The sequence below is a fragment of the Mus caroli genome, chromosome 12 (assembly GCF_900094665.2).
Source record: "Mus caroli chromosome 12, CAROLI_EIJ_v1.1, whole genome shotgun sequence".
NCBI classification, from domain to species: Eukaryota; Metazoa; Chordata; class Mammalia; order Rodentia; family Muridae; genus Mus; species Mus caroli.
In genome coordinates this window covers 7,776,667-7,794,181 of record NC_034581.1, presented here as the reverse complement: position 1 = coordinate 7,794,181, position 17,515 = coordinate 7,776,667, and the positions used below count along the sequence as shown (strand labels likewise).

Sequence of the window (17,515 nt, the reverse complement as noted above, 5' to 3'; positions counted from 1 at the left end):
TAGCTCCACCCTTGAGCAAGCAGGTTCCAGGCTGGGGGAAGGGAGGTCACATGTGTGTGTGTGTGTGTGTGTGTGTGTGTAGCTGATTTAATGAGGCCAACACACAATGGATTGCAATTTGATATCAGCTTGAATGTTATTCTTATTCAAAATTCCCATGGAAACACTGGAAATACTGTTTGACTAAATACCTGGGCACTCAGTTGCCCAGATCAGTTGACACACAGAATTAAACTAACCATTAGATCAGGTTTAGCAAAGTATGCTGACCAGAAGGTCAGTAATGAATGCCACCATTATTGTATTAGGGTTTCCATTGCTGTGAAGATACACCATGACCAAGGCAACTCTTTTTTTCTTTATTTTAATTTTTATTATTTTTATCCTTTAATCTTTTTTTTTATAGTCCAGTCACTATCCCCCTCTCATTCTGCCCTTCAATAGTTCTTGATCCCATTCCTCCACCCCCATCTCTAAGAGGATGTCCCCATGCCCCAACCCCACCAGACCTCCCCACTCCCTGGGGCCTCAAGTCTCTCAAGGATTAGGTATGTCTTCTCTCACTGAGGCCAGACCAGGCAGTCCTCTGCTGTATATGTCTCCCAAGGCAACTCTTATAAAGAGCAACATTTAATTGGGACTGGTATGTACTTTCAGAGGTTGAGTCCATTATTATCATGGCAGAAAACATGGAAGCTTGCAGGAAGACATGACACTGGATGAGCTGAGAGTTCTACATGTTGATCCAAAGCCAGCCAGAAGGAGGCTATCTTCCAGGCAGCTAGGAGGAGGGTCTCAAAGCCCACCCCCATAGTGATATACTTTCTCCAAGGCCACACCTACTCCAATAAGGCCACACCCAATTGTGCCACTCCCTGGGCCAAGCATATTCAATTCCCCATAGTTATGCTGTTCTTCCTTTTATTTCTTGGATATTTTCTTTATTTACATTTCAATGTTCTCCCCTTTCCAGGTCTCCCCTTCGGAAATCACCTATCCCATTTCCCTGCCTCCTTCTGCCTCTATGATGGTGTTTCCTCATCCACCCACTCCCATTCTCCTGCCCTGGCATTCTGCTACACTGGGGCATTGAACACCCCCAGGCCCAAGGGCCTCTCCTCCCACTGATGTCTAACAAGGCCATCTTCTGCCACATATGTGGCCAGAGCCATGTGTTGCACCATGTGTATTCTTTGGTTGGTGGTCCAGTCCCTGGGAACTCCAGAGGGTCTGGCCTGTTGACACTGTTGCTCCCTCCATGGGGCTACAGATCCCCCTTAGCTCCTTCAGTCTCTTCTCCATCTCTTCCATCGGGGACCCAGGAGCACAGTCCAATGGTTGGCTGTGAGCTTCCTCCTCTGTATTTTTCAGACTCTGGCAGAGCCTCTCAGGAGAGAGCCATTTCAAGTGTCTATCAATAAGCACTTCCAGGCATCCATAGTAACGTCCGGGTTTGATGGCTGTACATGGGATGGATCCCCAGGTGGAGCAGTCTCTGGATGGCCTTTTCGTCAGTCTCTGCTCCACACTTTGTCTCTATATTTCCTCCTGTAAGCATTTTGATTAACCGTTTAAAAAGCACTGAAGCATCCACAGTTTGGTCTTCCTTCTTAGGCTTCATATGGTCTGTGAATTGAATCTGGGGTATTCTGAACTTTTGGGTTAATAACCACTTATCAGTGAGTACATACTGTGTTTGCTCCTCTGTGACTGAGTCATCTCATTCAGGATGATATTGTCAAGTTCCATCCATTTGCCTGTGAATTTCATGAAGTCATTGTTTTTAATAGCTGAGGAGTACTCCATCATGTAAATGTGCCACCTTTTCTGTATCCATTCCTCTGTTGAGGGACATTTGGGTTGCTTCCAGATTCTGGCTATTATAAATATGGCTGCTTTGAACATAGTGGAACATGTGTCCTTATTACATGTTGGAGCATCTTCTGGGTATGTGCCCATGAGTGGTATAGCTGGGTCCTCAGGTAGTACTATGTCCAATTTTCTGAGGAACTGCCAGACTGACTTCCAGAGTGGTTGTACCAGCTTGCAATCCCACCAACAATGGAGGAATGGTCCTCCTTCTTCACATCCTCGCCAGTATCTGGCCATACCCAATAGTGCCACTCCCTGAACCAAGCATATTCAATTCACAATAATTATGCTGTTTTCCTTAAAGAAAGAATTCTCAGTGATCTAGATAAAGCTGTAGGTAGTAAGACTGAGCTAGGACCATAGAATTGAAATTGACTCACAAAATCATTTAATCCATTTGCTGTGTTATGATTTCCTTTCCTTCCTCCCCTTCCCTCTCCCCCGTTTCTTGTCTTCAACAGGGTATCTCTATGTAGCCATGGCTGCCCTGGAATTCCACACATAAACCAGGCTGGCCTCAAACTCAAAGAGATACACCCACCTCTATCTCCCAAGAGCTGCGATTAGCATGAGCTACCATGCCCAGTGAGTTAAAGACTCTTTTTGGTTAAGAAGACTTAAATCCTGGCAAGTAGTGTTTTCAGATATTAGGCAGCCAGCAGACTGGATCCAGGAGCTTGGATATGCTTATGTCTCTTTACTTTTCTTCTGCTACAAAGAAGTCTGGCTTTCTTTAACTCTGATTCCTGTGCCAAGGTAAATGTAAAAGTATCCCCTATGATTTATTTGAGGTAGAAGTTATAATTGGCCAAAAGATGGGAGACTTTGTGGTTAAAGGCTGTGGTTTGTGCATTTAGCCTGAGAAGATGCTTTGGTTCTGGCAAGGATGTTTTCACATTCTAGTCTTTGAAGTCAATAAATAACACATACTAGGCAGTGGCTGTCTCGTGGGTTTTTATGATGCCTATTTTTTTTAATTAGGTATTTTCTTCATTTACATTTCAAGTGCTATCCCAAAAGTCCCCCAGACCCTTCCCCCCCCACTCCCCTCCCCATCCATTCCCACTTCTTGTCCCTGGCATTCCCCCATACTGAGGTATATAAAGTTTGCAATACCAAGGGGCCTCTCTTCCCTATGATGGCCGACTAGACCATCTTCTGATACATATGCAGCTAGAGACATGAGCTACGGGGGTACTGGTTAGTTCATATTGTTGTTCCACCTATAGGGTTGCAGACCCCTTTAGCTCCTTGGGTACTTTCTCTAGCTCCTCCATTGGGGGTCCTATGTTCCATCCAATAGATGACTGTGAGCATCCNCTTCTGTGTTTGCCAGGCCCCGGCATAGCCTCACAAGAGACAGCTATATCAGGGTTCTTTCAGCAAAATCTTGCTAGTGTATGCAATGGTGTCAGCATTTGGAGGCTGATTATGGGATGGATCTCCGGGTATGGCAGTCTCTAGATGGTCCATCCTTTCGTCTCAGCTCCAAACTTTGTCTCTGTAACTCTTTTCATGGGTGTTTTGTTCCTAATTCTAAGAAGAGGCACAGTGTCCACACTTTGGTCTTCGTTCTTCTTGAGTTTCATGTGTTTTGCAAATTGTATCTTGTATCTTGGGTATTCTAAGCTTCTGGGTTAATATCCACTTATCAGTGAGTACATATCATGTGAGTTCTTTTGTGATTGGGTTACCTCACTAGGATGATGCCCTCCAGGTCCATCCATTTGCCTTGGAATTTCATAAATTCATTCTTTTTAATAGCTGAGTAGTACTTCATTGTGTAAATGTACTACATTTTCTGTATATGATGCCTATTTTATAAGTGTGAGGATTTCATGAGACCACTGAAGAGAACATTTCAGAGGATTGAGTGCCAAGTATTAGGAGAAAGTTGTAGGAGAATGTTTGGGAGGGACCTGAGGGTGGGGCAGTAGCTAGATCCTGCTGTGGCTTTGAAGCCCAGTTCAAGATGTTCTGGCTAATTCAAAGGGCGGTGAGAAGACATGAATGAATTTGTAGTAGGGACTCTGATTACCTTGGTGATTTGATTTTATCTGGGTAATCAACAGCTATGAGACTGTGTTCTGGGGTTGAATCTTTTTCCTTTCAAAATTTATGTTTTCTATGTGTCATGTAAAACAGTATAAATTCATTATATTTTCTATCATCTATCTATCTATCTATCTATCTATCTATCTATCTATCTATCTATCTATCTATCTATCTAATCTATTTTCTGGCATCTACCTAGTATCTATGTATCTATGTATCTTTGTATCTATGTATCTATGTATCTATATGTATCTATCTATCTGTCTGTCTGTCCGTCTGTCTGTATGTATCTACCAATCTATCTATATGTATTTATGTATGTATATATTTATGTCTGTCTGTCTGTCTGTCTATCTATCTATCTATCTATCTATCTATCTATCTATCTATCTATCATCCCTTATCTATCTTCCATCTCTACCAATCAGTAATATATCTTTTTTTATCATTTTCAATTATGTATCTATACCCATCCATCCATCTATCATTCCAGCCATCCATGTCTATTAGTTTATCCTTGGTCTCTGTCAAAACTAAAAAGCCCCCAATATCTGCAATCCTCTCATCATCTCCTCAAATCCTTTTATCCATTTTCAACATCTTTTGAAATTTATTGTGTAGTACAGAATCTATGCAAATGATCTTTAACAATCTAAGAATAGTTGCTGGACTAGATTACTGTAATTTGTTGTTGGGAGGGAGTGTCTTGAGATGGGAAGTATGGTAAGTCTGATGAAACTTCCTTTCTAAGCCTTGAGAATTTTAGTCCTTAAGCAGACTCATCAGCATCTTATGGAGATTTGAGAGTGAATGTCAGCGTGCTATGCAGTTTTTTGGTGAGCAACTGAGTTTTTCCCAGCTCTTCTAGATGTACCTTCTGTAAGGTGTTATACAGGTTGCCTCATCATATGGAAGCTAGTACTTTCGTATGGAATGATAGAGTGAAAGGCATGGACTGCACAGCTGGCTGCATTATATGGCCCTAAATAGTAACAGAACCACTGCTTTTATCAAGAATTTTTATCAACAGAGCTAACAGCTCTGGAACACATTTTTAGCCTTCATCTGCCCCTTGGTGGGAACATCTCAGAATCCATTTTTATGCAGGTACTAGATCTCTGGGCCCAGCTTCAGAATGTTCAGCTGTACTATGTGCTGTAGAAAAGAGGAAATAACATGGTGCATTTGTTACATTTTTTCCTGCTGTGAATAGAGTACCATGGATATATTATACATAGAATGTCATGGATAAGAGCAGCTTACAGAAGGAAGAGTTCGTTTGGTTTATGGCTCCAGAGGAACAGTCCATAAGAGTGGGGGAGCATGGCTGTAAGCAGACAGAGCCAGAAGCTAAGAGATCACACTTTCAGCCATAAATGTGATGCAGAGAGAGTGACCTGGAAGTGGGAGGAGACTATGAAATTTTCACACACACACACACACACACACACACACACACACACACACACACACACACGTGCGCGTGCGCACACACATCAGTAATGTGGTTCCTTTAGCAAAGCTGTACCACCTCTCTAAACATTGCCACCAACTGTGTACCAAATGTTCAAATGTCTGAGCCTATGGGAGACAGTTCTCATTGAAACCACCATTGGAGGACCACATACATAGTCATGCTGCAGATCCCTGCACACAAACACAGATCTTCTAGGAGACAACAGTGCTCATGGGTGTTGACTGCCTAGCCGATTTGACACAAGTAGACAACCTCAAAGATTACTGCACTATTTTATCCAAATTAGTTTCATGAACATGGCTTTTAACATCCCATCTTTAGGAATTTCTTTAGGCTCTACTCAAATGGGTAAGTGTTGAGCGGTTGTGAATTTCCCTACTTTAAGTAGGAAGTTTGTGGATGTGAACCTTTGTGCAAATCAGGTTAAGAAAGCCACTGCATTTTACTCTGGGACACCTGGGGCTTTGTGTTTTCAGTATTTGTTCTTGTTTACTGTGGGGTGAATATTTTCTTGCAATATGATAGGATGGCAGGGAAGTGAGCACCTGCCTACGGGTACTGGGCAAAACTGGCTTCTGCAGCTTAGCCCTTGAGACACCAACATCCCTGCTGGCTGACGAACACAGTGCTCTTTGGATTTATGTTGCCTCCTAACTCTCTCTTCTGTTTTGTTCTTCTTCATATCAAGAACTGGGAACTCCAGAGAGAGGTAGATGCATGTAGAAAATGAGGTGGATAAGAGGAGGTATGAGAATTAATTTTAATAAGTCAAATTAAAAGCATTTTTAAACTTACATTGCCTGGGGATCTCATTATTTTGTATTTTTTTCATATTCATAAAGTGTAATGTTCATCATAGCAGACTGGGCAAAGCATTGAAAACATCCCTCCAGGATGGCTCCCAGCACCTGGTTGTGGATGTTTTGAAGCACGAACACATCCCCCACCCTTTTCTTTTTATATAATGGCCTGGATACTACACAAGCCATAGTATTTTAATTTTATCATATCTTTTAAGAAGTTAAGGAAAACTTGATTTTTCACTGCATGGAGTAGTCACTGTGGCAACATGTTACAGCAAAAGACACTTGGCTCTCTGGGAATTTCATTGTAAATATACTGATGATTCATGGTTTGACAAATGAGCTCTGTTTAGCACCAATAAACATTTTTCTGAAACCCTCTGGAAATGCCATAACATGCCAGGGCTCAGACTGGGTACAGAGAAGCAAGAACTAATATGGCTTATGTTTATCTCTCAAATAAACCTTGGAATTGTAATTGTGGTGATATTGAGAGCATGGAGAAACTGACTGAAATTCACATGTGGTATTTGGAGGTGTGGGGCTCTTTGGAAAGTTATTAGGATTAGATGAAGTTCTGTGGATGGAACCCCTGTGATGGCATTGGTGGCTTTGTAAGGAGAGAAAGAGAGCCACGACCTTGCATGATTACTCTACCCCACTTCATGTGGTTCCTGCTGGTTAGCATTGGCTCCTGCTGGTTAGCATGTAGCCAGAAGGTCTACATCAGATGCTGCATCATGCTCTTGGACTTTCCAGACTCGAGAACTACGAGCCAAAGAAACTTTTGTTCTTTATAAATTACCCAGTCTCGGGTGTCTTGAGAGCAGCAGACAGTGAATTGAACCCAATTATGACTTTTTATTTTTGTTTTTACTCATTCACTTTATATCCTGCTCACTGCCCCCCTCCTAGTCACCTCCTCCTACAGTCCTTCCCCCTTCTCTTCTGAGAGGGTGTAGGGCCCCCTGGGTTTCCTCCCACCCTGGCACATCAAATCTCTTCTCAGCACACTAGCTGCAGCCCCCAGGAAAGGTGGTGTGGTGTGAGAGATTCCTCCCTGGGGGCACTCTCTCTCTACTTGAGCAGGGAGACTCCCTTAAAACGTTATTGGTTCTTTGTGAATTTTATATCATGCACTTCAATTCCATTCACCTCCATTTCCTTTCTTACCTGCCCTCCACCCTTGTAACCTCCCCACCTAAGAGAGAGAGGAAAAAATCTCATTGTGGAAGCTGTAGTGTGTCACAGTATGTTCAACCTTATATGCTTTTGTACACAAGTCTTTCTTTGCAGATGTTTATTGCAATGACTCCTTGGTCTGTCATGAGACCTCTAGGTTAAGCCTTCCTTTTAAACCTAATTTTATTATATTTTTGGGAGTGTATGTGAGTGTGTTGTGTATGTGTGTGTGTGTTTGGGGGCACAGATTGAAGACAGATGTCTTTCTCAATTATTTTTCCACCTCTTATTTTGAGACAGGGTCTCTCATCCTAGACCCTAGAGCTGACTATGGGCTGTAGCTACAGGAGCATGTTGCCATGTCAGCTTTTTATATGGGTGTTGGGATCTGAATGCTGCTTCTTATGCTTGTGAGATAGATACTTCCACCCCCATTGCTTTTTTTAAAAAAAGAAGTAGAACATCAACTTAGTCATATTTCCACCAGATAGACTTCTCCCACTTGTCTGAATCAGACATTGATATCATGGTACACCAGGATATTGCTGGGTTCTACAAACACAGATTTGTAGGGATATATGTTCAGCATTGTGTCTGTATGCAGGAAGGGAACAGGAAACACAATGAAAGTCCTGGGAAGTGGTGATGTTTCAGCTGGTATCTTTTTATTAGTTTGGTTTTAAAATTTGGTGTCTAATTTGCCTGCTTGCATGTCTATGCACCAGTTGCATGCCAGGGGAGGATGTCAGATCCACTGGACCTGGAGTTATAGATGGTTATGAACCACCTTGTAGGTGCTGGGGATCAAATTTAAGTCCTCTGAAAAGCAGCTGGCACTTTCTAAAATTGCTGAGCCATCTCTCCAGCCCCTTCAGCTGATTTCCTAAAGACAGAACATTACATAGAAGCAAGATAACCATTAGGAAGAATTGGTTCAACAATTTGGAACCAATGGGAGAAATCCTGGTATGGCTGGGAGAGATAAATGGCCTATTGGGGGCTGCAACAGGGAGGCAGGAAGTAGCCTGATGGATGCTGAAGCCAGATGAGCAGGAAGTAATGTTATTGCTTGATGGACAGTGAGTTTGGGCTCTTCCCTGATGGTGCTGGCCTACTTTTGAAAATGTACTTAGGATACAGAAAAGTCCCTGTGACTATATGCCAAAAAGAGGATATGGACAGTATTGAGGACATGAAGACATCATTTGCTTATCTAATGCTGTGATTTGAGAGGTATTAGAAAAGGGCACCTGTTCCTTCATGTCTGAAATGACATAATCACACACACACACACACACACCCAGAGGATTCTTAGAGAGGGTTGAGTGGAAATTTTGGCTGCATAGCTGCTTCCTCTTCACCAAGTCTCTTGATATGTTCCTGTTTGGATGTTATCTGGTTAAAAGGCAACAACTAAGGATGTCCCGGAAGTTCCTGCTGCCAGCTTCCTCTCTGAGCTTTAGTCCAGGCACTGGATGGATAGGTGTAATGGCTAGTTCCATGCTCTATCAACTAAGTGAATTCCATTTTTTTTTTTTCAGGAGGGCTCCTTCTTATTCTTACTTTCTTTGATTCTAGAAACATCCCACAACCTTTTGGGAAAAAGGAAATCATGTTTGTGTTGGTTCATCACAACAATTTCCTGTTACATATGTCCAAAGATCTTCAAGAGATGTAAGAGATGTCCAAGGTCTATTTCACACCATCTTAAAGGCTCGTTTTATAGTTTTTCCCACTGAGTTGAAATGGGAGCAGGATGAACCTCAAGATCATCATTTGCAGAAATGCAGTCAGGGATGCCTGGGATGTACGGAGAAATGAGGTCTCCAAGGATTAACCCTGCTGTACCCCAGGCTCAGTCCCCAGGGACGTCTCATGGGTTCCTGGAGCCTTTTGGGGGAAACTCTTAAGTTGTTAGAACTTCCAGTTGTTAGTTAGATGATTCTCAGGGTTCGTGTAGAATTTAGGGATAAAAATAATAAAAATTGATGCAAGGCTTATAACACACTAGACAGTGGTATAAATGCAATGTTTATATTAACCTATTGAGTCATGATTGATTGTAGGTACTATTACTTAATAGTCACTTTTTGTTTATTACCCATCAATAGCCATCTGTGTATCTGTGTTGGAATGTTTTTTTTTTTATCATTGATATATTATCTGTGTACCTATATACTTATTTATGTTTCTGTCATGATTAATATTGTCAACTTATCAAGATTTAGGCCAGTGGTTCTTTACCTTCCTAAGGCTGTGACCCTTTAATACCATTCCTCATGTTATGGTGACCCCCCCAACCGCTAAATTACTTTTGTTGCTACTTTGTAACTGTAGTTTTGCTACTGTTATGAATTATAATGTAAACATGTATGTTTTCTTTCTGTTTTTAATAATTTATTTTTATTTTAAATATATTGGTGTTTTGCCTACATATATGTTTTTGTGTGTCAGATCTTGGAGTTACAGACAGTTGTAAGATGCCATGCGGGTGCTAGGAATTGAACCCAGGTCTTCTGGAAGAGCAGTCAGTGCTCTTAACCACCGAGCCATCTCTCCAGCCTCAGTATCAAAGGAGTTGTAACCCAAAGGTTGAGAACCACTGATCTAGGAGACAAGCCTCTGGGAAGGCCTGTAAAGGATTACTTGGGTCAGGTTAATTCAGGTGGGAAGACCCACCTTAATGCTTAACCATTGAGTGGGCTGGCATCTTGGACTGAATAAAAAGGAGGAAGGGAGCTGAGCACCACCATCCATCACCCCCTGCTTTCTGCCTGGGGGACTCAGTTTGCTATCTCACACACATGCCACCATGTCTTCCCCAACCATGAAGAATTTCTCTTCAAACTGTAAGGCAAAATAAACCTTTCTTTCCCTAAGTTGCTTTGGTTAGGTAACTTATTGCATCCATAAAAGAAGTAACGAACATTACATCTGTCTACAGATTATCTATCTGTCTATCTGTCTATCTATCTATCTATCTTCTATCATCTATCTATCTATCTATCTATCTATCTATCTATCTATCTATCTATCTATCTATCTTCTATCATCTATCTATCTATCTATCTATCTATCTATCTATCTATCTATCTATCTATCTATCATCTTAGCTTTGTCTAACATTGATCATCTACCAACCATCTGCATGCCTCTCTGTCTATTTATCTCTCTATAAAAATAACTAATACTGCTAGAAAGCAGCAGATTGAGATTAGCATGCCAGAGGACTGGTTTCAGGGCCTTGATCCTATGACTCTGAGTCAAATTCCTACCTTTTCTGGTTGGGAATGTTTTTACTCCTATGTAGTTCTGGTTTCCTCATTTGCGACTGGGAATAACAATGATAACATTTGTCTGGCATAATACAACATTCAGCAAAGTAATTGATGCAGTGCTTGGCACAAAGTAAGCAATGTATAGATAGGCTTCTAAGAAAAACTGTTTAGTGACAGATCCTGTTAGAAGGCTACCTGCACTCGTTTATTGAGATCTCTGGTACTTTGTAGACATTTTGTCACTTCTCACACAAACAGTTGTGTGGGGATAAAAAGGCCTGTGGATTATTCCCTTGCTCATTCAGGGAGATAAAGATGGTTTGTTTTTGGGGCAAGATCCGGGTGTATTCAGAGAAGCCATCAGCAGAAGAGGCAGAATGGTGTCTCCTTGCACTCCTTTTCCTGAGTCTTGGCTTTTGTATGCTATGGCTTCACTCTGCTCTGCACCCAACCATATATGTGCATATATATGTGTGCATGCACATTTGTACAGGTTCACAGTTGTATGTGGGTGCATGTGCACATGTGTGGTGTTTAGAGATCACCTTTGAGTGTTGTTCCTCAGGCACTGTCTGGAATTCATCAAGCTGTGTTAGGCTGGCTGACAGCCCCCTGAATTCACTTGTTTCCAACTCCACAGTGCTGAGATACAAGCATACACTACCATCACTACCACAATGCCTGGAAATTTTACATGGGTTCTGGCAAACAGTTTTGGATCCTAATGTTTATATGGTAAACAGTTTACTGAGTGATGCGTTCTATCCCAGGTCCTGTACTCAACCATTTTGAACTTCCCTTTTCTTGTCCATCAGTAGTGAACCATGAGTATGCCTGCCTCTCTGGATTGGTCTGGGAATTCAAAGGTCATTAACTCATTCATACATTCATGATTTATTAGTAGGCATCAATGATACAATGATTAAGGAAAATGAGACTCCTTGCCTTTGAGGAACTTCCAATGCGGGTGGCAACAGTAAACAGATCACTATGTTACAGAGAGCAAATTAAATATTGTCCAGGCAGACACAGGGGCTGGTGGTTGCAGGGGTGAAGTAGAAATGGGTTAGGGGTAGGGAGTAACCTATCCTCAGGGAGAGCAGGACGAAGTGGAGTCGTTTAGGGCACTCTGAGTAGACGAAGCAGGTGTGCAGACCTCTGTGAATTGGAGCTTGGGAACTTTTGGCAAATTTTAAGGCATTCTTCATCAAGTCCTAGTTGGGTTGTGGTAGTTGAGGATGATGGTTGAGAGAACTCTATCTCCTCGTTCACCTTCCTAGCTGTTATACACAAGACATGCTTGGTATTCAGTGTTGTAGTTAGGGTCTCTAGTACAGTGAAGAGACACCATGATCACAACTCTTATAAAAGAAAACATTTGTTTGAGGATGTCTTACAGTTTCAGAGATTCCATCGTGGCAGGAAGCATGGCAATGTGCAGGCTGACATGGTGCTGGAAAGGAGCTGAGAGTATATATCTTGATTCACAGGCAGCAGAAAGACACAGTGTGTGCCACACTGCGTGTAGCTTGAGCATATATAAACTCAAAGCTGCCCTGCTCCAGTGTTACACTTCCTTCAACAAGGTCACACCTACGCCAAAAAGGCCACACCTCCTAATAATGCCAGTCCCTGGGAGCCAGGCATTCAAACCTCCACATTCAGTGTCTGTAATTTAAGAGTCAGGAAACCAAGGCTGAGACAGCTCCATTAGCTTTTACTGGATCTAGTGTTTATCCTGAATGCTTGAAGAGCCTCCTGTGTGTGTAGTGTAACAATCCAATCCTAGTAAGGAGTGAAGACAGTCAGAGAATACTGTGGCCAACCAGAGGAAACACAGCACTTCCAAAGGAAAAAGAAAGGATGTGAGAGATTCATGGAACATGGCTGAGAGATTATTGTTGGCACTGGCTTGGTGTCAGTGGTATCAGTGGGAGTGAGGGGAAGATCTGTGTCTGGCTGGCATGGTTTCTGGATGTCTAGCTTGAGATTCAGGTGTGCTGAGAGTAGAGAACAAATGGAACACTGGGATGTGTTTAGGATCTCAGTGGATTATTTAAATGGAGAAATCCAGTAGGGGCAGTTGTAGGGGCCCAGAATGTGGTTGTGTGTGTGTGTGTGTGTGTGTGTGTGTGTGTGTGTGTGTGTGTCTACATTCTGTTTTTAGATGAGGTTAGGGAGAAGAACAGGGGTACAAAAGGGTAACTGGGGATGACTAAGCTGTAGAGAAGACAATGAGGTAACTTGGAGATTGTCTCCAGGCCATGAATGTCTTTGGCTTGGCTCAGAATCTTAAAAACATGAGTAGCAATAGTTTCCAATGTTTAAAAAAACTACAAAAGGACTTGTGAGTGTTTCTGATGAATTGGATGATGTAGCCTCCTGAGACCCAAGGGTGAGAGGCTGCAGTGAGCTCAGCTCTTTTTGGATAAGCTAGCATGCTTTTGCTTCTCATAGTGGGCCAGGACGTCTCCTACTTTCACTGTAGGCATCGTCCTGGTCCCTGAAGGTATTTAATTTAAAACTTGAGCAGAGGAAGTGGGATTTCCTATGGATTTACACATGCTGTTAGAGAAGTGGGAGGAACAGTAAAGTGGTGTTAGTGGTAGGGAATGGCAGGGTCTAGGGAGTTCCAGAGAGAGAAATGCCACTATCTGGTAAACCCCACGCAGACTCGGAAGCATCTTTGGGGTTTGCTGCTTGGAGCTGCCCTTAGCAAAAACACAGGTAGTGTGGTAGAAGAGGAGCAAAGGAAGGGTGTAGAAAGTAACTTCAGAGAGCTGTGTTTGGGAGCTTGGGGCATGGCTTAGCTCGTAAAGTGTTTGCAAACAAGCAAGAGAACAGGAGTTCAAACTCCAGAGCCCATGTATAAAATAAATGGGCATGGTAGTGCACACTTGTAATTCCAGCCTTAGGGAGTTGGAGATGGGCAGATTCTTAGACCTACTAGCCAGCAAGTCTAGCTGAATTGTTCAGTTCCTTGTTTAATACAAGACACTGTAACAAAAATAAGATGGATAGTAACTGAAGAAGATACCTGTTTTAGTTAGGGTTTTACTGCTGTGAGCAGACACTGTGACCAAGGCAACTCTTATAAGAACACCATTTACTTGGGGCTGGCTTACAGGTTCCAAGGTTCAGTCCATTATCATCAAGGAACATGGCAGCATCCCGACAGGCATAGTACAGGAGGAGCTGAAAGTTCTACATCTTCATCTGAAGGCTGCTAGCAGAATACAGAATAGGGGCAGCTAGGATAAGGGTCTCAAAGACCACACCTCAAAAATAGTGCCACACCTACTCAAACAGGGCCACACCTTCTAATAGTGCTACTCCCTGGGTCAAGCATATGCAAACCATGGAAATACTCAATCCAAGGTTAACTTCTTATCATATATCTTTATCTGTATCTGGTAAATATACATAAAATATGTGTATAAGTAAATGTACACCTCCGTGCTAGGCCAGCTTTCCACCTCTNAGCCACTCCCTCAGCCCTTGACTATGTTTGTAAGAAACAGGAGGAGTCCAGTCTCAGCAAGCTTTAGTGATTATTCCAAAAGAAGCAGTAGTTGCTATTAAAACTAACCCTTTATGGCGACAGAATGGGACGAGGTGCTTTTGTGTTCCTGTGATGCCGGCTCCTCTGTGTCAGCTCTTCCCTTGGCAACACTAGTTTACTGTGGTGAGCTTTCAAATGCTGTCTTATATTTTCATCATCTGTGGGTTATATGCAGTCTTGGCCATGCAGTGATTTATTATCAGTGCCATAAATCCAAGAATGCTGAGTTTTCATTACTGGTTTGTATTTTTTATAATACACTTGATTCAGTGGTGTTTGTGTGTATATGTGGTGTCTATGTATGTATATGCATATTTTACAGGTGAACTGTCTTTTATTTATTTTTTTTTACTTGAAGTGGTGACTATAATTTCAAAAGCACATTGATGCTGATTGTCCCCCTTATCTCAGTTAGTGTAATGGGCAAGAGAACTTTAATGTGGAATGGCAGTAGCTCATGGCTAAGCTGTGTGACAAGTACAAGGTAATAAAAAAGTTTGTCAATTAAATCTGCAAATAATTTTAAGATCCTATTATGTGACAGATGAGTTGGAAACACTTGTAGTATTGTATGTATGGTAGAGTGCAAATTCTAATAAACAAGATAAAGAAATAGAAAATGCATATATATATGCATATATAGGATATAAATATATCCTATATATAATTTTGTATATACACACACACACATATCTCCTTATAGGATGTCCTATATCTAATTTTGATTCTAAGTAGGATATAAGTATATCCTATGTTTGACCTTGATGTGACCTTTCTCAGCTTATCCTGTGACTAGAGCACCCTTGGAGGATCTGCTACTGCAAAGGCCCTGAGGCAGCCCACACCTCCCTGGCAGGAATAAGGATGATCTGGAAAAGCCTTGTGAGTAAGAGCCTGAGGAGCTAAAAGCAAACAAAAAGAAGAGCAGAGGGAACTTTGATTTTTGGCTCTAAGATGGAAGGCACTGGAAACTGACACAATAGCAGTTAGATGTGAAATTCACAACCTCTTTTTTTTTTTTTTTTTTTGGTTCCAGAGGTCCTTGTGGCAATCAAAGTAGTTATGGGCCATTTTCAGAACAGTTTTTTTTTTTTTTTTTTTTTTTTTACTTCTCTCAGATATTTTGACTGCAGTTTCCCCTCCCCCCATTCCTTTCCCTCCATCTCCCTTTGAAAGGACATCAAAGAAGTCAGAGAAGAGCAGGCCTCCCAAGGACACCAACCAAACCCAGAACATAACATTGTAGCATAAGAAGCTACAAGAAGACCAGGCACATACCATCACATCAAGGCTGGACAAGGCAGCAACCCGGTAGAAAGAAAAGGGACCCACAGTAGGGAAAAGAGTCAGGGCCAGCTCCTGCCCCACTGTCAGAACAGTGTTTTCAAATACAAAACCAAATGCAAAACAAAAGAGCCACAGCATAGAAAGGACTCCTGTCATCTTGAAATGCATTTATCAAAATACTAAAACCAACTTGTGATTCAGCAATTTATGCATTCCTTTACTAAATCGTTAAAGAAGACTTAGGAGTAGCTACGTGATTACTGTGAAATCAAAGCAGTTGCGAGTCGAAGAGGCATTTGGGGCCCCTGTAGCAACTCTTACCGGGGCCAGGGATTACCCAGACCTTTTGTTGTGGTTACTGGTATTACTACCCCACACCAGTCCTGATGGAATGAATCACTCAGTATCAGCTGGAGTTAAGAAAAGTCAAGATATAGCCCTTCTAAGAATATTCTGAAGTGCTCTGTGCTGCCGTTTGTGGAGAGAGGGGACTAAAGAAAGAGGGATGAATTAATGAAACTACTTTATTTTTCTGTTCTTGCTTGCATTTTTGATGGTTCCCTGAGAATTTGCTGTTGGCCATCTGAGATCCCAGGAATTCCTGAGCACTGAGGTGCCCAAGGGTACCTTCTATTCTAGACCTTCAAGGAGCAGCACCAACGCCTGGAGATTTTTTGCCATTTCTTACTGGTCTCTTATCAGTAGAAAATTTTAGAAGTCTGGAGTATAGGCTGCTCCTTTCAGGGGGGTATGTATAGTTATAGGTAAGCCAGATCCCTCCCCTGGAGCATCCTTCTTCCTAGGTCTCATATGGGATGGCCTGTCCAGGTGGAGTTCTTTGGACATTTTAAGAGGAAAGGGTATGCCAGTGTCTTGAATTCATAAGCTCCATCTTGGCTGAGCTCTATGCTTACCTACTCTTCATACCCAGCAGAGGTTTGTCCTCTTCTTTTATTTGGCATGAGCTTCCTCCATTTTGAACTGCCTTCCACTCTGTGTCCTTTGCCTGATCACAACTGCTGTGCCTCTCCAAAGTTTGTCTGTAATGCTTCTACTCATATACCTCTCTACTCCTATTGCAGGGACTCTGAATCCTCTATCCCTCTTCTGAAGTGATCACCTTCTATGGCAGTTTCTTATTTATCTGTGTGCTCTGTAATATATTCCTATAAGCTCTGAGATCAAGCCCTGTATTGCCTCTCCCTCTCTGTCTTCCCAGGTAGCCCTTGGGGTAAAACAGTGTCCAGTGAGTTAAAGCAGCTCACTGTTCTGTCAGGACACAGAGGGACCCAGATGAAGAGTCTATCACTGGCTACTCTGTAAGTTCCCTCCAGGTTATAAATCCCCCTCATGTCTGTCTCTCTTTCCTTCCTGCTCAACTACTGACCCAGGATTTTTGTGCATTTTTATATTTCCTTGCCAATGTAACCCTTTCCTAAGTATTTTATAAGACTTAACACACTTCAAGAAACTTATACAACATTGACAAATTCAAAGTCAAAAGTGAGACTCATGCCAAATTCTACCATCCAGAAAAAATGCACATATCATTTCAGTGTACAGACTTTTTTTCCCATTCTACAATCAGCACAGGCCTATCTTACAAAGCAGGACCATGCCATACAGTGTACTGTAATTGTCTTACTTTTCCACTAAACCTATTGTCTTAGTGGTTAGGAGCATGACTTTAGGGCACTGCTTGAGTTGAAATTATGGAGCCTTCATAGAATAGTTGTTGACTCTTGACCTGAGTTTGTAGCTTAATTGGTAGAGTGCTTCTCCAGCAAGCACAGGCCTGGTTTCAATCCCAAGCATGGGATAAGCCTGGTGTGGTGATGCATGTCTGTAGCATTAGCACTCTAGTGCAGGCCAGGAGAATCAGAAATTGGAAGCTACACAGAGAGTTCTCTTCTCTTCTCTTCTCTTCTCTTCTCTTCTCTTCTCTTCTCGTCTCGTCTCGTCTCGTCTCGTCTCGTCTCGTCTCGTCTCGTCTCGTCTC

General features: G+C 42.2%; 1 protein-coding gene across 6 annotated transcripts in view; it reads left to right on the top strand.

Annotated features, from left to right (window-relative positions):
- LOC110307312 (potassium voltage-gated channel subfamily S member 3) overlaps positions 1–17,515 on the top strand; it is a 52,786-nt gene that overhangs the window by 6,097 nt on the left and 29,174 nt on the right. Inside the window, exon 2 of one of the 6 annotated variants that reach the window (XM_029484337.1) lies at positions 16,736–16,835. The exons of the other annotated variants lie outside the window; for them this stretch is intronic. The gene's annotated coding sequence lies outside the window, so the exon portion shown is untranslated. The remainder of the gene's footprint in view (positions 1–16,735; positions 16,836–17,515) is intronic. 6 annotated transcript variants of the gene reach the window in all.